The 23,614-nt window shown below is 47.7% G+C and overlaps 1 protein-coding gene across 11 annotated transcripts in view; it reads right to left on the reverse strand.

Moving 5' to 3' along the window:
* nlgn1 (neuroligin 1) overlaps positions 1 to 23,614 on the reverse strand; it is an 890,004-nt gene that overhangs the window by 108,161 nt on the left and 758,229 nt on the right. The gene's annotated exons all lie outside the window — the stretch shown is intronic.

Consider the following 23,614-nt stretch of genomic DNA (forward strand, 5'->3'; position numbering starts at 1 on the left):
TTTGATCAGAGGCATTTTCAGCCAAAGCACTCCTTATGTCACATAATTAGGCAGTACTGTCACTGTCTAAAACAGACCTCCAGTGTGACAGTGACATCATTACACAACCAGCATCCAAATGCTCAGGTCTGTATTTCCCATTCATTTCAATGAAATCTAAGATGGAGCAGTTTTGATTCATTCGTTATGTTGTTGCTCTACTGATTCTGTGGAGAATGCAGAAAGGAGGAACTAGCCCCTGAATGGAATATTAAATCCATTTGCTTTTAAATGACAATAACTAGTAAAGAGATTTTGTAAATTTCAAAATGCTATGGCTTTTCAACAATCCTAACACTTTAAAGACATAGGTGGAAGCTTTAGTCAGGCAGTTATCACCTGCTGCTGGCAAGGTAATTTGAAATCACAGGGTATGGCGATGCATTACCAAGAAGAGCTATAATACCATGTTGAATGATAGGGACTGCGCATGATTCTGCTATAGCTGCAGTTCTATCCGCAGTAATAGGAAAACAGCAATCAAAATGATCTATTGCTCCAACCCTTAAACAGATTTCTGTCTTAAATAAATCACTGAAGTTATTAAGTTAAGAACATTTTCTCGGCAAGAGTGCAAAAATTGATGCACCAGACTACAAATAGAAAAACCAGGAAAAAATTAGACGGCAGTATAAAATGGAACTAGATTATTGCTGGAAATTAATTTGCAGTAGCTTCCTTTAGAATCTTTAATTGATCAGAACAATCTTTATGAGTGAATCCATACATACTTTCACAAGGTACTTTTAAAACATGAGGAATCACAATTAACCATTACTGTCTGTCAAATACATTTTGAGACAAACAATTGCTCAATGAATAAGTACTTTTTAACCTCCCATTTGTTCTTGTTGCCATGTTTTTCTAAAAGCATAGGAACAAGAACAAAGTTTTAACCCAATAAGCTTGTCTCTTTTCATAGAATAGCCACATCTGACTCCTTCATCACCATATCTTTCAATCTCTCCTCGACAGAAATGCATTGAATAGGTTTTTTAAAAATCAATACATACTGTGTCTTTAAATAGTCTTCCTTGCCAATTTATTTCAAAACTCCTTTCCCCTTTGATAAAGCTAGACCGGACTTGACTTCTTCCTGCAAGCTGTTAACTTGCATCTAAAGGTATTTGTGTTGAAATATGTACGCCCTTGGCCACAGTAACCAATTTATCTGGACTAAAATTGTCAATTCCCTTCAGTCTTTAAAATGTCAACTAGACCACCTCAAAGTATCTCTGCTTTTCCAAAGAGAAATGGTTCCAACTTTTTAACCTCCTCATAGCTTAAGTTCCATGCCCATTCAATTGACATAGCAAGTGCAGAGAGTAGAGCTGCAAGGATTACTAGGTATACTGTGTAAAAGATGAGTTTATGAGACTAATTCTCTCGGACTAAAGTCATGGGATTGATTTTTACATGGGTAAACCTTTTGAAGAATTCGCACACATGCTTGACTTGGATCCAGAATAGGCCGTCACATTTAAATAAAGTAAAAATCAACAACACAAAATAATACATATTATTTCTCTCACATTGTATAACATTACAAATTATGTGCATTTGATCCAACCCAATATAAATATATGTCACAACAAATTAACTACAATATTTCACATTGAAATTCTTTGAGACCACTCTGATCACCATCTAAATCACATGGTGGTTTCACATCATCATATGGATCTCCCTGGTCTTCATCATCATCATTGGTAGTACCTGTAACTTCGGCATCACCATCTCACAAGCAAGCTTCTTTGGTACTGTTGCATGTATTTGAAATTCCACATATTACAAAAGATGTTTTGATAAAATGGGATCATTATTCCACTCATCTGTGATGCATTGAAAAAATGTTCCTCGTGACGGTGCATGCATAGTCCACCCTTCGTGAATGCATCTTCACCTTCCAACTTACAATTGTTCTACATCTTTCAGAAATTTAGGATGTTTATTAAACACATATCCAAGGATTGGAAAAAAATTGTTGGATTACCAGGAATAACTGCCTCGTTGGTATTGATTGATCTCACATTCTACGTCATCAACAAAGCTGGCATTCAAACATGTCCCAAACAAGCAAACATTTTCTTTGTTGATCTCAACTTTCCACATTTCTTTGATCCACTTCTTGTAACCACCTTCATCCATCAGCCTTTCTCATAAACATGGCCAACAATGGATTTCAATGATTTCTCTTTGCCGAACATCAGGCTGTGTTCAGGAGAGCAGGCTGGAGTGTGTGGCCCACCCTGGGGACTGGCATGGAGCTGTGGGTCCACATTAGACTCCTGACCTTGGGGGGGGGGGGGGGGGGGGGGGGGCAGGTATTCTATGGGCCATCTTGGTGGCTGCAGTGAATGTGTGCTAAGTGGAGTGCTAAAAATCAGCTCCAGCTGCCAGGTTCTTTAGCGCCATCTCTGGTGACAGTTGTTAGAACACCCACTGGGCTGGGAATTGCTCTGAATTCATGCAGATAGAATGCTGGTCTATTTGCATGTGCCGGTTCTCTTACCGAATAGCGCCCTCAAAGGGAACGCAATTCAGTCCCGGTGTCAACACTTAGTCTCCCACATGGAGAATCCAGCCCCATGCCTTTTCTTAAATTTTGTGCAACACCTGGGCACTGGCTTTACTCCAGATGAAGCCATGTGCTTGGCCTTCCTCTGCTGGAGCATTTATTCTTTAGCATCTTTTCTAGTTTATTGGATATATTTTCCCAGTGAGGGGAGAAGGTGACATAATGGTAATGTCACTTAGCGAATCATTCAAAAGCCTACGCTAATGCCTGGGGACATGGGTTCAAATCCTACCATGGCAGCTACCGGAAGTTAAATTCAATTAAGTAATTCATAGAATTCCTACAGTGCAGAAGGAAGTCCATTGAGTTTATACCAACCATCCAAAAGAGCTCCCTACGTAGGCCCATGCCCCCCCCCCCCCCCTCCCCGTAACCCCACCTAACCTTTGGACTCTATGGGGCAATTTAGCATGGCCAATCCACCTAACCTGCACATCTTTGGCCTGAAAAACATGAAATTGAAATCTAGCCTCAGCAATGGTTGGAAAAACTATCTGGTTCACTAATGTCCTAAAAGGAAATCTGTTGTCATTACCTTGTATGGGATACATGTGACTCCAGACCCACAGCAATGTGGTTGACTCTTAAATGCTTACAAGGATAATTAGGGGTGGCTAACAAATTCTGGCCTTGTTAGCGATGCCCATAACCCATGAAAGAGATTTTTTTAAAATTCAGAAATATTAAACTCAATTGTTAATCTTCTCAGCGAATGCTGCCACATGGTAGCACATTGGTTAGCACTGTTGCTTCACAGTGCCAGGAACCCGGGTTCAATTCCTGGCTTCGATCATTGTCTGTGTAGACATGATGTGGAGATGCCGGCGTTGGACTGGGGTGCGCACAGTAAGAAGTCTTACAACACTAGGTTAAAGTCCAACAGGTTTGTTTCGATATCACTAGCTTTCGGAGCGCTGCTCCTTTCTCACCTGAGGAAGGAGCAGCCCTTCGAAAGCTAGTGATATCGAAACAAACCTGTTGGACTTTAACCTGGTGTTGTAAGACTTCTTACTGTCTGTGTGGAGTCTGCACGTTCTCCCCATGCCTGCATGGATTTCTTCCAGGCGCTCCCACAAGTCCCACAAGTCATACTTGTCAGGTGAATTGGACATTCTGAATTCTCCCTCAGTGTACACGAACAGGTGATTATAGAATTTTCACTGTAACTTCATTGCAGTGTTAATGCATAGCTACTTGTGACACTAATAAAGATTATTATAAATGTCATTTTAAATTGAGCTGCATACCATTAATCTTTCTCCAAGTTATCATGTTATTTTGTGCGGTCTTGTCAATTAGTTCGGAGAGTGTCACTATAATTTGTGGAGGCTAATACGTTGGCCTAAATCTTCTGGTCAGCATATATGCTGAGCGCATGGACGATGCCCGTGAAGATTTGCACAACCCAACTCTTTTATGATTTTTCAGCCACCTCTTCCGATTCCATCTGAAGCATTGTAGGGTCAACACAGTGTGGTAGTCACCACTGTTGTATTATATTGTATATATGGGTATTATGGCAAGGCCCCTGTACTACAGGTACGGGGATAGATCCCTGCCTGTGGGCTCCGCCCAGTAGGCGGAATATAAATGTGTGTGTTCTCCAACCAGCAGCCATTTCGTAAGCTGCTGTAGGAGGCCACACATAAGACCATAAGACATAGGAGTGGAAGTAAGGCCATTCGGCCCATCGAGTCCACTCCACCATTCAATCATGGCTGATTTCAACTCCATTTACCCGCTCTCTCTCCATAGCCCTTAATTTCTCGAGAAATCAAGAATTTATCAACTTCTGTCTTAAAGACACTCAACGTCCCGGCCTCCACCGCCCTCTGTGGCAATGAATTCCACAGACCCACCACTCTCTGGCTGAAGAAATTTCTCCTCATCTCTGTTCTAAAGTGACTCCCTTTTATTCTAAGGCTGTGCCCCCGGATCCTAGTCTCCCCTGCTAATGGAAACAACTTCCCTACATCCACCCTATCTAAGCCATTTATTATCTTGTAAGTTTCTATTAGATCTCCCCTCAACCTCCTAAACTCCAATGGATATAATCCCAGGATCCTCAGACGTTCATCGTATGTTAGGCCTACCATTCCTGGGATCATCCGTGTGAATCTCCGCTGGACCCGCTCCAGTGCCAGTATGTCCTTCCTGAGGTGTGGGGCCCAAAATTGCTCACAGTATTCTGAATGGGGCCTAACTAATGCTTTATAAAGCTTCAGAAGTACATCCCTGCTTTTATATTCCAAGCCTCTTGAGATGAATGACAACATTGCATTTGCTTTCTTAATTATGGACTCAACCTGCAAGTTTACCTTTAGAGAATCCTGGACTAGGACTCCCAAGTCCCTTTGCACTTCAGCATTATGAATTTTGTCACCGTTTAGAAAATTGTCCACGTCTCTATTCTTTTTTCCAAAGTGCAAGACCTCGCACTTGCCCACGTTGAATTTCATCAGCCATTTCTTGGACCACTCTCCTAAACTGTCTAAATCTTTCTGAAGCCTCCCCACCTCCTCCATACTACCTGCCCCTCCACCTATCTTCGTATCATCGGCAAACTTAGCCAGAATGCCCTCAGTCCCGTCATCTAGATCATTAATATATAAAGAGAACAGCTGTGGCACCAACACTGAACCCTGCGGGACACCACTCGTCACCGGTTGCCATTCCGAAAAAGAACCTTTTATCCCAACTCTCTGCCTTCTGCCTGACAGCCAATCGTCAATCCATGTTAGTACCTTGCCTCGAATACCATGGGCCCTTATTTTACTCAGCAGTCTCCCGTGAGGCACCTTATCAAAGGCCTTTTGGAAGTCAAGATAGATAACATCCATTGGCTCTCCTTGGTCTAACCTATTTGTTATCTCTTCAAAGAACTCTAACAGGTTTGTCAGGCATGACCTCCCCTTACTAAATCCATGCTGACTTGTCCTAATCCGACCCTGCACTTCCAAGAATTTAGAAATCTCATCCTTAACAATGGATTCTAGAATCTTGCCAACAACCGAGGTTAGGCTAATTGGCCTATAATTTTCCATCTTTTTCCTTGTTCCCTTCTTGAACAGGGGGGTTACAACAGCGATTTTCCAATCCTCTGGTACTTTCCCTGACTCCAGTGACTGTTGAAACATCATCACCAACGCCTCCACTATTTCTTCAGCTATCTCCTTTAGAACTCTAGGATGTAGTCCATCTGGGCCCGGAGATTTGTCAATTTTTAGACCTCTTAGTTTCTCTAGCACTTTCTCCTTTGTGATGGCTACCATATTCAACTCTGTCCCCTGACTCTCCGGAATTGGTGGGATATTACTCATGTCTTCTACTGTGAAGACTGACGCAAAGTACTTATTCAGTTCCTCGGCTATTTCCTTGTCTCCCATCACAAAATTACCAGCGTCATTTTGGAGCGGCCCAATGTCAACTTTTGCCTCCCGTTTGTTTTTAATGTATTTAAAGAAACTTTGACTATCATTCCTAATGTTACTGGCTAGCCTACCTTCAAATTTAATCCTCTCTTTCCTTATCTCTCTCTTTGTTATCCTCTGTTTGTTTTTGTAGCCTTCCCAATCTTCTGACTTCCCACTACTCTTTGCCACATTATAGGCTTTCTCTTTTGCTCTGATGCATTCCCTAACTTCCTTTGTCAGCCATGGCTGCCTCATCCCCCCTCTGATAACCTTTCTTTTCTTTGGGATGAACCTCTGTACTGTGTCCTCAATTACTCCCAGAAACTCCTGCCATTGCTGTTCTACTGTCTTTCCCACTAGGGTCTGCTCCCAGTCGATTTTCGTCAGTTCCGCTCTATGTAATCTCTATGTAATAAAGCCTTGATTACATTCTACTCTCGTCTCGTCATAATTGATAGTGGATCAATTTATTACACAGAGATTTTTCAGAGATGGACCTCCGCATCTCCTGCAGCTGCATCCTCAAGCAGACAATGCCAAAAAGGACTTCCAACATTGGCTAGCTTGCATTCAGGCATACACATCGGGTCTGCGCCAGACCCAATCTCAGAAGGACAGAAGCTCCAGATTCTGTACACGCGGCTGAGCTCCAACGTTTTTCCCCTCGTCCAGGACTCGCCTACCTACGCAGAGGCCATGGCGCTACTGAAGGAGAATTACGCTCAACAGACCAACAAGATCTACGCCAGGCACCTCCTATCCACACGGCACCAACTTCCCTGTGAGTTTGTAGAAGATTTCTGGCATGCCCTGCTCGCCCTGGTGAGAGACTGCCAGGCCGTTTCGGCCACTGAACATTCGAACCTGCTAATGAGAGACACGTTCATTATGGGCATAGGGTCTCACTACATCCGCCAGCGCCTCTTAGAAGGGGCCATGCTTGACCTCGCGGCGACCAAGAAACTAGCGCTCTCGCTCACGGTCACCTCACGCAATGTACAGGCTTACGCCCCCAACCACACGGCCCCCCCCCCGTGCATCGTGGACCCCGCCAGCGGCCACCCCATCGTGGACCCCATCAGCGACCGCCCTCAGCCAACCCCATGCCTGCGCCGCGCGGCAGCCAACCAACCCCGGGGGACTCAAGTGCTACTTCTACGGACAGACAAAACACCCCCGGCAGCGCTGCCTGACCTGTGGCAAGAAGGGACATTTCGCTGCAGTGTGCCAGGCCCGCTCAATCGGCGTTATTGTCCCAGAACCCCCCACTTGTGGCCAGTGGGCGCTGCCATCTTCCTCTCCTCAGACCACGTGCGTCCCGTGGGCACCGCCATCTTGCTTGCCTCAAAACCAATGGGCACCGCCATCGTGTCTGCCCCAGGACATGTGCGGCCCTTGGGCGCCGCCATCTTACCCGCCTCAGGACCCCTGCCCGTCGGGCACTTCATCAGGCCGCTCATCGCCTGCAACCGCCGCCGACCAGCCACGCGCGTTGCCTCGGTCACAATCGACCAGTCTCGACCGCGCAACCGCTTCGACAAAGGTGAAGGTCGACGGGCACAGGATATCCTGCCTTCTGGACTCCGGGAGCACTGAGAGCTTCATCCACCCCGATACGGTAAGGCGCAGCTCCCTCGCGGTGCACCCCGCTAACCAAAGAATCTCCCTGGCCTCCGGGTTACACTCCGTGGCGATCCGGGGGTACTGCATCACCACCCTCACCGTCCAGGGCGTAGAGTTCAGCGGCTTCCGGCTCTACGTCCTCCCCAACCTCTGCGCTGCCTTGCTACTTGGCCTGGGCTTCCAATGCAACCTCCAGAGCCTAACCCTGAAATTTGGCGGGCCCCTACCACCCCTTACTGTTTGCGGCCTCGCGACCCTTAAGGTCGACCCACCTTCCCTGTTTGCAAACCTCAGCCCGGATTGCAAACCCTCACCACCAGGAGCAGACGGTACAGCGCCATGACAGGACCTTTATCTGGTCTGAGGTCCAGCGGCTGCTGCGGGAAGGTATCATCGAGGCCAGCAACAGCCCCTGGAGAGCCCAAGTGGTAGTGGTGAAAACCGGGGAGAAAAACAGGATGGTCGTTGACTACAGTCAGACCATCAATCGGTACACGCAGCTCGACGCGTACCCCCTCCCACGCATATCTGATATGGTCAATCAGACTGCACAGTACCGCGTCTTCTCGACAGTGGACCTGAAATCTGCCTACCACCAGCTCCCCATCCGTAAGGCGGACCACCTATACACTGCGTTTGAAGCAGACGGCCGCCTTTACCATTTCCTTAGGGTTCCCTTCGGCGTCACCAATGGGGTCTCGGTCTTCCAACGGGAGATGGACCAAATGTTTCACCGGTATGGGCTGCGAGCCACTTTCCCATACCTGGACAACGTCACCATCTGCGGCCACGACCAACAGGACCACGACGCTAACCTTTCCAAATTTCTCCACACTGACACACTCCTCAACCTAACTTACAACAAGGAGAAGTGTGTGTTCAGCACGAACCGATTAGCCATCCTCGGCTATGAGGTTCAGAACGGAGTTCTAGGGCCCGACCCCGATCGCATGCGCCCCCTCAAAGAACTCCCCCTCTCCCACTGCCCCAAAGCCCTCAAACGATGCCTGGGGTTCTTTTCGTATTACGCCCAGTGGGTCCCAAACTATGCAGACAAGGCCCGCCCACTCATTCAATCCACCGCTTTCCCACTGACGGCCGAGGTTCACCAGGCTTCAACCGTATCAAGGCCGGCATCGCCAAGGCCGCGATGCAGGCGGTCGACGAGACGCTCCCCTTCCAAGTCAAGAGCGATGCATCAGACAGGCAGGCCCGTGGCATTCTTTTCCCGCACCCTCCATTCCTCCAAATTTCGGCACTCCTCCGTCGAAAAGGAGGCCCAAGCGAACGTTGAAGCTGTGCGACATTGGAGGCATTACCTGGCCGGCAGGAGATTCACTCTCCTCACTAACCAACAGTCGGTTGCCTTCATGTTTAACACACAGCGGGGTAAGATCAAAAATGATAAAATCTTGAGGTGGAGGATTGAGCTCTCCACCTACAATTACGAGATTTTGTATCGCCCCGGTAAGCTCAACGAGCCCCCCGATGCCCTGTCCCGAGGTACATGTGTCAGCGCACAAGTGGACCAACTCCGGACCCTGCACGACGATCTCTGTCACCCACTTTTACCACTTCATTGAGGCCCGCAATCTGCCCTACTCCATTGAGGAAGTCAGGACTATCACCAGAGATTGCCAGGTCTGCGCGGAGTGTAAACCGCACTTCTACCGGCCAGACAGTGCGTGCCTGGTGAGCGCCTCTCGCCCCTTTGAATGCCTCAGCGTGGACTTCAAAGGGCCCCTCCCATCCACCGACCTCAACAAGTACTTTCTCAGTGTGGTCGACGAGTATTCCCGATTCCCCTTTGCCGTCCCATGGATATGACGTCTGCCACCGTCATCAAAGCCCTCAACACCATCTTCGCTCTGTTCGGTTTCCCCGCCTACGTCCACAGTGACCGGGGATCCTCATTTCTGAGCGAGGAGCTTTGCCAGTACCTGCACAACAGGGGCATTGCCTCGAGCAGGATGACCAGCTACAACCCCCGGGGAAACGGGCAGGTGGAGCGGGAGAATGGGACGGTCTGGAGGGCTGTCCAGCTGGCCCTACGGTCCAGAAATCTCCCGGCCTCCCACTGGCAGGAGGTCCTCCCCGACGCACTTCACTCCATTCGGTCGCTCCTGTGCAGCGCGACTAACGAAACCCCCCATGAATGTCTCTTTGCCTTCCTCAGGAAGTCCACCTCCGGTGTTTCGCTCCCAACATGGCTGGCAGCTTCAGGACCCATTCTCCTCCGCAAGTACGTGCGTCTCCACAAGGCGGAACTTGTTGGTTGAGAGAGTACAGCTACTCTATGCGAACCCGCAGTACGCCTATGTAGCGTACCCTGACGGCCGCCAAGACCCAGTCTCCCTCAGGGATCTGGCACCAGCTGGGTCCCCGCACCCCCCCCCCTCTGCCCCAGCAGCCACCCTCCCCTCCCCCGGTGCACCCCACGGCAGCCCCCGCTCCAGGACAATCCGTCCTCCCCTTGCTCCCACCCGACTGAAGAGGATTCTGACACGCTCCCGGAGTCACCGAAGACCAAGCCGCGCCTGAGTCGCCACCAGCACTGCGGCACTCTCAACGACAGATCAAGGTGCCCGATCGTCTAAATTTGTAACCTTCTCTGTAATTTTAAAACCAATCTGTATGTATATAGTTTTCCACCACCCCCGCTGGACTCATTTTTAACAGGGGGTGAATGTGGTAGTCACCACTGGTGTATTATATTGTATATATGGGTTTTACGGTAAGGCACCTGTAGAAAACCAGGAAAATTTAGAAATATAATTAATTTTAAGCAAGTGAAAGGGAGAGGGGTCAGAAAAAAACCAAAAGTGAACGTGGTAGGGCGGAAGAAATAAAATTACAAAAGTATTAGTGGTGCACACCTAAAGGGAGTAGTAATGGAACAAATAAAGAAACAAAATATGTGTCTCTCTTCTTCGTAGGCAGTGTTATGGACAAGGTAACATGGTTTCCCCCTTTTTTCCACTTCTTGACAAATCACATAATGTGCTTTAAACAAGTGCACCTTATCTGCAACTCTCAAGGGCAGAAACAAGATAGGTTTGCTCGTACTTATTTTTTCAATGAGAAAGAATAAATGTTTATTTTCAACACCTGAAAATGTAACAGTACTGAATCACTCATTCACAGAAGATACACAAACCAGAATAGGCGATTGCTATAGATGTAGCATGCACTGAGGCTTTTAGAAAATTATGCTTGTCTTTCGAAATGGAAAATGGAAATGTTGCGCGCCTAATGATTTCCTTTTGGTTCACTGAAGAAAAATGTTGTTGGAAGATTCTGGCAATGAATTCACTGCTTACTCCTGACAACAGTATGTTTCTGGCTTTGCTCCAGTTGAAAGTGTTGTCAAGCTCCTGTAGCAAAGACCTGGCTTGGTTCTGTAAATAGGCAGGTAAAATGATAACAAAGAGAAAATGCTGGAAAATCTCAGCAGGTCTGGCAGCATCTGTAGGGAGAAAAAAGAGCTAACGTTTTGAGTCCAGATGACCCTTTGTCAAAGCTAAAGACAGAAGAGAAAGTGGGAAATATTTATACTGTGGAGTGAGAATGAAAGATGAGTCATAGCCACAGAAACCCAGGGAAACTGGGTGCTAATAGCCACAGAAACCAAGGGGAAGGAGTGCTAAAGGCAATCCCCAGAGAGAACAAAAGGTGTGAAAAGCCAAACTGCAGAGAAACGAACATCAGAGGGTAATCTCTGACAGTTGTAGATGTGGGGGAGGGGAAGGGGAAGCAATGGGGAGAAAGGGTAAGGAAAGGTGAATAAGATGGGGGGGGGGGGGTAAATATATATAAAGAAAGACAAGAGAGAAAGAAATGGTAAAGGACAATTAAAATGAAATGGGATGAAAACAAATGGGTCGAGGTGGGGTAGAGCTAATCATCTGAAGTTGTTGAATTCGATGTTGAGATTGGAAGGCTGTAGCGTGCCTAATCGGAAGATGAGATGTTGTTCTTCCAGTTAGTGTTGAGCTTCATTGGAACATTGCAGCAGGTGTTAAAATGGCAAGCAACGGGAAGGTCAGGGTCCTGAATGCGCATAGACCGAAAGTGCTCAGCAAAGCGATCACCCAGTCTGCATTCGATCTCTCCGATATAGAGGATACCACGTTGGGAGCAGCGAATGCAATAGACCAAATTGGAAGAGGTGCAAATGAAACGCTGCTTAACCTGGAATGAGTGTTTTGGGCCTGGGATGTTAAGCATGGAAGAGGTAAAAGGGCAGGTGACACACCTTCTGCGGTTAAATGGGAAGGTCCCATGGGTGATGGGAGAGATGTTGGGTGTGGTGGAGGAGTGGACTAGATTATCTCGGAGGGGACGGTCTCTGCAGAATACTGATAGCCTCATTTCTCTGCGTATTAGGGGATTCTAGGCAAGGTTCTCCCTTTGCTGGGTGAGATCTCTTCCCTCTATGGTCTCTTTTTGTCTCCCAGACTGACTGACTCCTTCTGGCCGCTTTCAAGATATCTGTTAATAAATGTTCATCACAAGTTCATTTCAGTATCAGTGTTCCTAATGTTCATACGAATGATCCCTGATAACGTTAGCATTGACATTGGGGTTTGAATCTTCTTCTGATAGATTGGTTTTCCTTCACACCCATTCTGTAGAATTTTATTCTGCAGCCACTAAGTCTGTTTGGTCACCATCTTTCAGTTCCTCGAGACATTTAGATAAAGTAGCTGTTAATTCTGCAGGAGAAATCGGTTACATTTTTAAGGAGTGTGATTTAATGCGCAAAAAAAGTCCCATTCTGTGCACGTGTCGCGGGGTGTTTCTCGGTGCTTGTAGTGCCAAGAACAACCCTCATCGCAAGGGATTCTGCCAATTTCTTTGGGCCTCGATCAGCTCAGCTCGCCAGTGCAGGAAGATGACGTGTAAATTGGGGCACCATTTGTAAACGCCTCCCCGATCCGTTGGCCCCCCCCTCTCCTGCACCATAGCTTCCATGCACCCCCCCCCCCCAACTTACCTCTTCCTCTTAGTCGGTCCCTGGACCTCCCTCACACCCCTCTTAAGAGCAGGGTCTCAGGTCTCTGGCATGGACAATCTGACACCCGGGCACTTTGACACAGCCAGCCTGGCACCCTGGCAGCACCCTGCCAGCCTGGCAGTGCCAAGGTTCCAGTCTGGAAGTGCCAACGGTATCAGTCTGGCAGTGCCAAGGTGCCTGTGTGCCAGCAAGAATACCAGGGTGCCACCCTGCCCACAGGCCGACCAACCAGGGGCCTCGAATGGCCTGGGAGACACACCCCCAGGAGCTGCTAGGCCTGGTCTATGTTTGTGTGTACCAGTGTTAAACGGTGTCCTGGCGAGATATTGCAGGCGAGGTTGTTAGTTCCCGGGCCTTGGGAGAATCCAGCGTAGACACAGTAAAATTAGTCTAATGGCTCACTTAAATACGTTAATCTGGATCTGGCCCAGTGAGGGCAAATTCTAGATCATGAGATCTCGTGAGGCATTCCAAGCATAGTAAATCCCATGAGAAGCCGCTCCCAAGATTTAACTGCCTCGTCGCATCACCGGGTCCAGCGCGTTGAGGCTATTAGATCACGCCCAACGACTTCTCAAAAGAATATCCAAAAGATTGTTTACATTCTAATGTCCTGACCAGACAAGCAGACTACTTCCAACCTTTGGCAGTTTCATGTATAGTTTGATGGGTTCAGAGATGGCTAATAGGTATAGCGTACGATTTGCAGATTCTGCCACACATTGGGTACCTGGTACTTGAAGGATTGAGCAAAAGAGGTGTTTCGAGCTTTGTGCACTTTCTCTGATGTCGCCACTTCACCTTGGCTCCTGAGAAATCTCAACGTATTCAATGCCTTCCTGAATTAACCATCTACATTTTGGTCGAGGACTCCCATTAGTTGGTGGGATCTTTGATCTCTTCAGGGATGATTTGAGGATATCCCAAAAACATTCCTGAAGTTCCCTTAGGAGTCTTCATGAATAATCTATTCATGAGTGATTAATGCCACAATGCTGGATTTATTAGCTTGGAAGAAGGTGCTGCTGTTGGTTCACCTTTCTTGCCCCTGGATTTTTAGGATGTTGCGAAGGCATCGCTGGTGATACTTCTCCAGTGTTTTGAGATACCTGCTGTAGGTTATCCAAATCTCTGATGCATATAGGAGTGTGGGGATCATTGTTGCCGGCAAGCTTTAGTCTTAAGATAGAGCTCCTGATTCTCAAATACACTATTCCTAAAATATGTGCCTGGTGGAGCTCTGAATAGCAGAAAGGTGGGCAAATGGCAGAAAAGTTGCAGGTTGTCAGAGAGTTCTGCCTTTATTTTAGGTTCCCGGCATCTGCAATATTTTGTTTTTGTATTTCTCATACATTTCCAGAACAATTAAAACATATAATTGTTCAAAAAGGTAATTAAGTATAATTTGTGAGTTTCTCGGCAACATACAATTTGCAATGTATTTTTAGAACATTGTTGTAGATAACCAGGAAAGAAATTGCACATTCACATTTTTCCCATGGGTACTGAACAGTTACCAAGGACACGATAATCCCATTTTGTGGTGACATTCATATTTGAGAGCGACAATGTGAGTCCTCCCTTTCTCCTACACTGCAAATCTTGCTGACACTCAAGAAAGTCTAAGCATGAACAGAATTTAAATTCAAATTTCCTGGTCCATAGATGCCTCACAGTGTCTGGAACCCAGGTTTAATTCTGGTCTTGGGTGCCTGTCTGTATGGAGTTTGCATGTTCTCTCCGTTTGCTCTGGGTGCTCTGGTTTCCTTGTACAGTCCAAAGATTTGCAGGTTATGTGGATTGGTCATGCTAAATTGCCCCTTAGTGTCCAAAGATGTGCTGGTTAACTGGGATTTGGGGGTAGGGCGGGGGAGAGGGCCCTAGGTGGGCTGCTCTTTCAGAGGGTCGATGCAATCTTGATGGGTTGAATGGTCTTCTGCAGCTTCAGGGAATCTATAGAGGCCAATGGTCCATAACAAACTGAAGAACTATGCTCTCCTGCATGATTCATTAAACAATGTTCAACCATCTATTTATTTTATTAGGTCAAATATTTAAATTTGTGAAATCAAAATGTTTGATTGTATTTAATACATTTTTTGTGGCTAACTGAAGGAGAACAATATGGTTCAGTAAGTATATTCAATGCAAAGTACTATTTCCTGAATGAACATTACTTGAGAAAAATGTTTTTATAATTTCCCTTACCTGGAGGACAAAATTCAAAATCCACTCTGGCTATAATGGAATTAGAGGTTTGGAATAACACTTTTAGCACGGAAAACATCCCAGTGTGCTTCAGCTTTCAGGTGGACACATCATTCCAATCGTCTACCTCCCATTATAATTAATTGAGACTCTAGTATGTCTTTTTAAAATGTTAATCTGAGTGAAAGTGTCACGTGAGAGAATTGATATTAGGAAATTGGGTCCAAAAATAAGACCCCAATGCAAGCAAATTAGGCATTAAACAGACTGAGGGAAAACAAAGCCTGCCAGCACAGAGTCAGAGGGAGAGGCCCACACCTGGCAAAGTTACATTGTCCCAGTCACACTTAACCTTTGTTACATTGTCCCCGTTAGTGGGAATACACAGGATTCCCCAGATCCATTGTTCTTCAAGACACTCCTGTCTCACCAGCTATTAGCCCATTGCAAAGTCTTATGGCCTCTTTATCCGTCAATGAGAGATTAGTTGCATATCAATAGCATGACTGTTCTTTTGTATAAACGGGAGTGGGCAATCAAACAACCAAGATAACGCAGATGGATTCAAGCCTGGAAAACCCAGTAGGGAACCTTTGTTTGAGGGGCTGGGGGGCAGCTCAGAGACAGAGAGGTAATAATTCTGTTTGAACAGGTACACGGGACAAGACTTTCGAAATCGACTGAGGTCATCAAAGTTTCCACCGAGGTAGGCTTTGGAAAAAGGGTTCAGAACAAATCTCAACCAGTGGAAAAATTGCTTCATAAATGCAAGTATTGCTTTTGTCTGCCTGTTAAAGTGGCATGAGAGCGGCATGTTCTGTTACAGTGTTTTTAGTGGGAACTTAGTGAAGTGTGTTCAGGTTAAGAAACTGTATATAATCTGAAGTTTAAAAGTTTAAATATTGTTTTCATTTCTTTTAATAAAGGTTCTTTATAAAATAACCAAGCCATTTTACATATTATCGCTCTTGGAATGAATTGATCTTTCTGCACCATCTTAAAACTTGAAAAAGTTATGGTCTTGGTCGAGTCTCTTCACCACTGTTGAGAACTGACCAGGCGTCCGTAACACCAGGGATGAAAAAATACGAAATCGCTTTTGCTGACTGATGCACGATCAATGACTACTAAAGCGAGGTTGTAGTCCAACTGAAGGCTTTAATAAGCTAGATGTTTCCCCCAGCAGCTCAGGTACAGAAAGAAGGCTGCTGGGGCGGCACGGGCTCTTATTCCCCGCCTTGCAGGGTGGAGCTACCATACAGCTTGACCAATGGGAAACATACAATATCTACCAATGGTAATCCAGCATTACTAGGTACCGTAATACCTCTACACAGACTACCACATTCACCCCCTGTTAAAAAAGAGTCCGGCGGGGGTGGTGGCTTGGTATTACAACATGGTAGCGTGGGAGAAGTTATGGTTATGGAGGTACCGTAATCCCTCCGTACAGCGTTTTGTTTTATTGTCGTAACTATTTACAATTTCACAATTAACTATATACACTTTAAGATGAAGCAATCAGTCGATCGGGGGCCCTGGTCGTCCTCTGTGATCGTCGGAGCATTGGTGGTGATGCCGGTGGAGCTTGGGCTTGTGTGACTCCGGGAGCGTGGCCTCGATCTCTGTGGCAGCTTCAACACCCCTCGACGGTGCTGGTGGGGAAGCCGATTCACCTGGGAAGGGAGCATCTGCGGGGTGCGTCGGTGGGCGGGGGGGCCTAGACGGGGCCAGCAGAAGAACCGATCCTCCTGGGAATGGAGCAGCTGTAAGGTGCACCGGTGGGAGGGAGGGTGGGACTGGTGGCCGGGGTGTGCGTGGGGATCCGGTGGGTCTCGTAGAGAGACCGTATCTTGTCGGCCGTCGGGGTACGTCACATAGGCGTACTGGGGATTAGCGTGGAGAAGATGGACCCTCTCGACTATCGGGTCCGACTTGTGCGCCCGCAAGTGTTTGCAGGGCAGGATGGGTCCGGGAACTGCAAGCTAGGTCAGGAGCGAGGTCCCAGAGGAGGACTTCCTGGGGAAGACAAGGAGATGTTCGTGAGGTGTTTGGTTGGTCGTGGTACAAAGCAGTGACCGGATGGAGTGGAGGGCATCCGGGAGGACTTCCTGCCAGCGGGAGACTGGGAGATTCCTGGACCGTAGGGCCAGTAGGACGGTCTTCCAGACCATTCCGTTCTCCCTCTTTACCTGTCCGTTACCCCGGGGGTTGTAACTGGTTGTCCTGCTTGAGGCAATGCCCTTGCTGAGCAGGAATTGACGCAGTTCGTCGCTCATAAAGGAGGACACCCTATCACTATGTATGTAAGCGGGGAACCCGAACAGCGTAAAGGTGCTATGGAGGGCCTTGATGACGGTGGTTGCGGTCATGTCGGGGCAGGGGATGGTGAATGGGAACCGGGAGCACTCGTCAATCACATTCAGGAAGTACGTGTTGCGGTCGGTGGAGGGGAGGGGGCCTTTGAAAACAATACTGAGGCGTTCAAAGGGACGGGAAGCCTTTATCAGGTGCACTTTCTCTGGCCTGTAGAAATGCGGTTTGCACTCCGCGCAGATTTGGCAATTCCTGGTGGCTGTCCTGACCTCCTCGATGGAGTAGGGCAGGTTGCGGGTCTTGATAAAGTGGAAGAAGCGAGTGACCCCCGGGTGACAGAGGTCCTCGTGGAGGGCTCGGAGGCGGTCCACTTGTGCATTGGCACAAGTGCCGCGGGACAGGGCATCAGGAGGCTCGTTTAGCTTCCCGGGACAATACAAGATCTCGTAATTATAGGTGGAGAGTTCGATCCTCCACCGCAAGATCTTATCGTTTTTTATCATGCCCCGCTGTGCATTATCGAACATGAATGTGACCGACCATTGGCCAGTGAGGAGAGTGAATCTCCTGCCGGCCAGGTAATGCCTCCAATGTCGCACAGCTTCTACTATGGCCTGGGCCTCCTTTTCAACTGAGGAGTGAGGATTTCGGAAGCATGGAGGGTACGTGAGAAGAAGGCCACGGGTCTACCCGCTTGGTTGAGGGTGGCCGCCAGAGCTACATCGTACGCGTCGCTCTCGACCTGGAAGGGGAGGGACTCATCAATGGCATGCATCGTGGCCTTTGCAAAGTCTGCTTTGATGCGGCTGAAGGCAAGGCGGGCCTCTATCGACAGGGGAAAAACTGTGGATTGGATCAGGGGACGGGCCTTGTCCGCATAGTTGGGGACCCACTGGGCGTAGTAAGAGAAAAACCCTAGGCAGAGCTTCAGGGCCTTGGAGTAGTGAGGGAGGGGAACTCCATAAGGGGTCGCATGCATTCAGGGTCGGGGCCTATAACTTCATTTCGCACTACGTAGCCGAGGATGGCGAGGCGGTCAGTGCTAAACATGCATTTATCATTGTTATATGTAAGGTTAAGGATCTTTGCGGTCTGGAGGAATTTTCGGAGTTTGGTATCGTGGTCCTGCTGGTCATGGCCGCAGATGGTAACATTATCGAGATACGGGAATGTTGCCCGTAAACCGTACCGGTCAACCATTCGGTCCATCTCTCGTTGGAAGACCGAGACCCCGTTAGTGACACTGAAGGGAACCCTTAAGAAGTGGTAGAGCCGCCCAGCTACCTCGAAGGCAGTGTACTTGCGGTCACTAGTGTGGATGGGGAGCTGGTGGTAGGCGGACTTAAGATCCACCGTGGAGAAGACCTTGTAATGCGCGATCCTGTTTACCAGGTCGGATATGCGGGGGAGAGGGTACGCGTCCAGCAGCGTAAACCTGTTGATGGTCTGACTGTAGTTGATGACCATCCTATGCTTCTCCCCGATCTTTACCACCACTACTTGAGCTCTCCAGGGACTGTTGCTAGCTTCAATGACTCCTTCCCTCAGTAGCCGTTGGACCTCTGACCAAATAAAGATCCGATCCTGGGTACTGTACCTGCTGCTCCTGGTGGCGACGGGCTTGCAATCTGGGGTGAGGTTCGCAAACAGGGAAGGCGGATCGACCTTGAGGGTCGCGAGGCTGCAGACAGTAAGAGGGGTATAGGGCCGCCGAATTTTTAAGTTAGACTTTGGAGGTTGCACTGGAAGTCTAACCCGAGGAGTGTGGCCGCGCAGAGGTGGGGAAGGACGTAGAGCCGGTAATTTTAAACTCCCTTCCCTGGACCGTGAGGTTTGCTACACAAAACCCCTTTATCTCTATTGAGTGGGAACCGGAGGCCAGGGAGATTTTTGATTAACGAGGTGGACGGGGAGAGAACAGTGCCTTACCATGTCAGGGTGTATGAAGCTCTCCGTGCTCCCAGAGTTGATTAAGCAGGACGTCTCGTGCCCGTTGATTAGTACCGTTGTTGTAGCATTTGAGAGTGTTCGAGGCCTGGACTGGTCCAGGGTCACCGAGGCTAATCGCGGCAGCAGTTGAATGTTCTCTTCGGGCGGTGTGTGGTCAGCTGAGCTGGGGTCCTGGGAGTCCATCCAAGATGGCGGTGCCCATTGGTCGCACATGGCTGGGGGTGGACAAAATGGCGGCGCCCATCCATCAACCATGGCGTCCGCGGGACAAGATGGCGGCGCCCGGAGGCCGCACGTGGCCCTGGAGGAGGAGGATGGCGGCGTCCGCTGGCCACACGGGGACCGTGGAGAGGATTGTGGTGGTGGTCCGCATTCGCCACCGGAGACCGCAGCGACCGCCCGGGCCTGGCATACCGCCACAAAGTGAATCTTTTTACCACATCCCTTGCAGGACAGCGCTGCCGAGGGTGCTTGGCCTGCCCGCAAAAATAGCAGCGGGGCCCCCCGGGGTTGCCAGGCCGTCTTGCAGCACAAGCTTGTGGGGGGGATGGGTAATGTCTCGGGGTCGGCCGCGGGGGGGTTCCACGCTGCCCAGGGGGCTGCCGCGCGGTCGGGGACGTAAGCGCAGGCGTTTCGGGAGGCCACATCCAGGGAGCCGGCAAGGGCCAGTGCTTCCTTGAGGCCTAGGGTGTCTTTCTCCAGCAATTGCTGGCGGATTTGGGAGGACAGCATACCTGCAACGAAAGCGGCCCGGATCAAAAGTTCTGTGTGGTCGCTTGCCGAAACTTGCGGGCAGCTGCAGTTTCTCCCCAACACCAGGAGCGCACGGTAGAATTTTTCTAGCGATTCCCCAGCGATTTGTCGCCTTGTCGTTAGCAGATGTCGGGCGTAGACCTAGTTTACCGGGCGAATATAATGTCCTTTTAGCAGCTCTATTGCTGCATCAAAGTCGTCCGCGTCTTCGATGAGGGTGTAAATTTCTGGGCTCACCCTCGAGTGCAGGACTTGCAATTTCTGTTCTCCCATGGGTGTGTTTTCGGCCGTTCCGAGATATCTGTTAAAACACGCCAGCTAGTGATTGAAGGTTGCCACTGAGTTTGCCGCATGGGGGCTGAGTTGCAGACACTCCGGCTTGATTCGGAGCTCCATCCTTTTAAATCTAGCTTATTAAATTGATGCACGATCAATGACTACTAAAGCGAGGTTGTAGTCCAACTGAAGGCTTTAATAAGCTAGATGTTTCCCCCAGCAGCTCAGGTCAGAAAGAAGGCTGCTGGGGCAGCAGGGGCTCTTATACCACACCTTGCAGGGCGGAGCTACCATACAGCTTGACCAATGGGAAACATACATTATCTACCAATGGTGTTCCAGCATTACTAGGTACCGTAATACCTCTACACAGACTACCACACTGACCACGTTATTCAGGCCCAATATTCAGTTCTATTTAGTCGGATTGAGTAATGGAAGAGCATATAATGGGCAACCACAGTAATACCACCTGTTTTGCACTCCCGTCACATATCCAATTCATAAAGTCATAGAATGGTACAGCATGCAATGTCACTCAGCTTATCGTGCCTGAGTTGGCTCTTTAAAAGAACTATCCAACTTGACCCACTCGCCTGCTCTTTTCCATTAGCTCTGAAATGTTTTCCCTCTGAATGATTCATCAAATTCCTTTCTGAAGTGTATATTGAACCTGCTGTCATCACCTTTTCAGGCACGTATTCCAGATTATAACAACTCTGTCCATATAAACATTTCTTTTCATCTCACCTCTGGTTCTTTGGTCAAACCCCTTAATAAAGGCAAAGTTCTGTGAATATTGGAAATCTGAACTAAAAACAGAAAATGCTGGAAAAATTCAGCACATCTGGCAACATTTAGAACAAAGAACAATACAGCACAGTGTTATGGGCCAGGGTTTAGAGAATCCCAAAGTGTATCATGGAGTTCACCTGACCCACAACCTTTAATAGATTGTGGTTATGGGGAGCACACGGGCCTACCTTACAGGTGTGGTGCAAAAGTACTTTTAAATTAAAACAATGTTTATTTATGAAACCAGTTAACATTTTATAAACCCACAGTAAACATCTTAACAACTATCAACATTAATCATCCCCACAGATACAATATTCTATAAGTAACCCTTAATCTTTCCTTGCAACATCCATAAGACAAAATACCCTTTTTAACAGAGATCAGGTTTAAATTCTTTACTGAGAGCAGTTATCACTTTGAAATCACCCAAATGATCTGGAGACAGCCCTTAGATTGCAGAGAGATCTTTATACAGCTGCTTGCTTTTCCTGCAGCTATCCAGCTCTCAAAACGAAACTAAAAACCAACAGACACACACCAGCTTTTGTTCAAAGCAAAAGTGAAAGACAGCCAGCCCAGCTCCACCCACACTCTGACATCACTACAGCTGATTGATAAATACCCTTTTTTTTTTTATAAAGGTACAGCCACTACAGCTATTTAATAAACACCCATTTCTTAAAGGTACTCTCACATGAGGAGAGATTGAATAAACTGGGATTATTCTCCCGAGAGAGATGGAGGCTGAGGGGCGACCTGATTGAAGTTTATAAAATTATTAGGGGTATAGATAGAGTGAACAGTTGGAGGCTTTTTCCCAGGGCGGAAATGTCAATTACACGAACAGGGCCTGTTCTATAACCCTTCTTTTCATGCGCCTATCTAAATAAGTCTTAAAGGTCGCGAACGCATCTGACTCAATCACCTCGCTTGGTAGTGCATTTCAGGCCACCACCACCCTCTGTGTAAAAAACGTACCTCGCACATCTCTGCTGAACCTTTCCACCCTCTCCTTGAACTTGTGCTCTCTTGTAATTGCCATTTCCGCCATTGGGAAAATGCCTCCAACTGTTCACCCTATCTATACCCTAATAATTTTATAAACTTCAATCAGGGCGCCCCTCAGCCTCCATCTCTCTCGGGAGAACAATCCCAGTTTATTCAATCTCTCCTCATAGCTAATACCCTCCATATCAAGCAACACCCTGGTAAACCTTTTCTGTACTCTCTCCAAAGCCTTCACGTTCTCCTAGTAGTGCAGTGACCAGAATTGGACACAGTGGCCTAACCAACATTCTGCATAACTGTAACATAATTTTCAAGGTTTTATACTCGATACCCTGTCCTATGAAGTAAGCATGCCATATGCTTCCTTAACCACCATTTCCACCTGTGCTGCCACTTTTAAGGATCTGTGGACCTGCACACCCAGATCTCTCTGTGTCTATGCTCCTGATGGTTCTGCCATTTATTTTATAGCTCCCACCTGAGATGGAACTACCAAAATTCATCACCTCGCATTTGTTCCGGTTAAATTCCATCTGCCATTTCTCTGTCCAATGTTGCAGCCTATCTATATCCTGTTGTATTCTCTGACAATCTTCACCACTATCCGCAACTTCTGCAATCTTAGTGTCATCCGCAAACTTGCCAATCAGACTTGTTATGTTTTCTTCCAAGTCATTTATATATAATACAAAGAGCAGAGGTCCCAGTATTGATGCCTGCGGAACACCACTCATTACAGGCCTCCATTCGGAAAAGTACTCTTCCACTGCTACCCTCTGTCTTCTATGGCTGATGTGTTGGGTGTTCTGGATCACAAACAGGACACCAACACTGGAAGTGGTGCAACTCTGTTTTATTATAAGGTTAACTATATTAACATACTTGAACTGTGGGTAAATGCAATACCAGCTTTAACTGTTGACCCTTGCCTAGTCCTAACCAGGTGTTGCACTCAGCACATGGTGAATGTCTGTGTTGCAGGCTGTGAGCTCTGTGATCCGAGCTGGCTGCTACTAGAATGAGCGGGAACTCTCCTGTCCCCTGTCTTTATAGTGCGTGGTGCTCTCACTGGTGATTGGCTGCGGTGTTGTGTATGTTGATTGGTCCCACTGCATGCCCACTGTGTGTGTATGTCTGCACCATAATATACTGGTGTATATTATGACAATGGCCAAGCCAGTTCTGAGTTCATCTAGTTAGTTCACCCCTGACCCCAGGTGATTTAATCTTTTGCACAAGCCTGCCATGAGGACCTTATCAAATGCTTTACTCAAGTCCATGTAGACAACATCCACAGCCCTTCCCTCGTCAATCATTTTTGTCACCTCCTCAAAAAGTGTAATTAAATTAGTGAGACGTGACCTCCCTCGTTCAAAATCATGCTGTCTGTTGCTAATAAGAGCATTCACTTCCAAATGTGCATAGATCCTATCTCTGAGAATCTTTTCCAACAATTTCACTATCACTGACGTCAAGCTCACTGGCCTATAATTACCCAGATTATCCTTGTAACCCTTCTTAAATAACGGTACAACATTGACTTTCCTCCAATTCTCTGGGATTTTACCAGGTGGTTGGCCTCTGGGCAAGATGGCACACTGGCACTGCTGATGCCCCCGTGCACTTTGGCTCTGC

Source organism: Scyliorhinus torazame, chromosome 14, assembly GCF_047496885.1.
Source record: "Scyliorhinus torazame isolate Kashiwa2021f chromosome 14, sScyTor2.1, whole genome shotgun sequence".
NCBI lineage: Eukaryota > Metazoa > Chordata > Chondrichthyes > Carcharhiniformes > Scyliorhinidae > Scyliorhinus > Scyliorhinus torazame.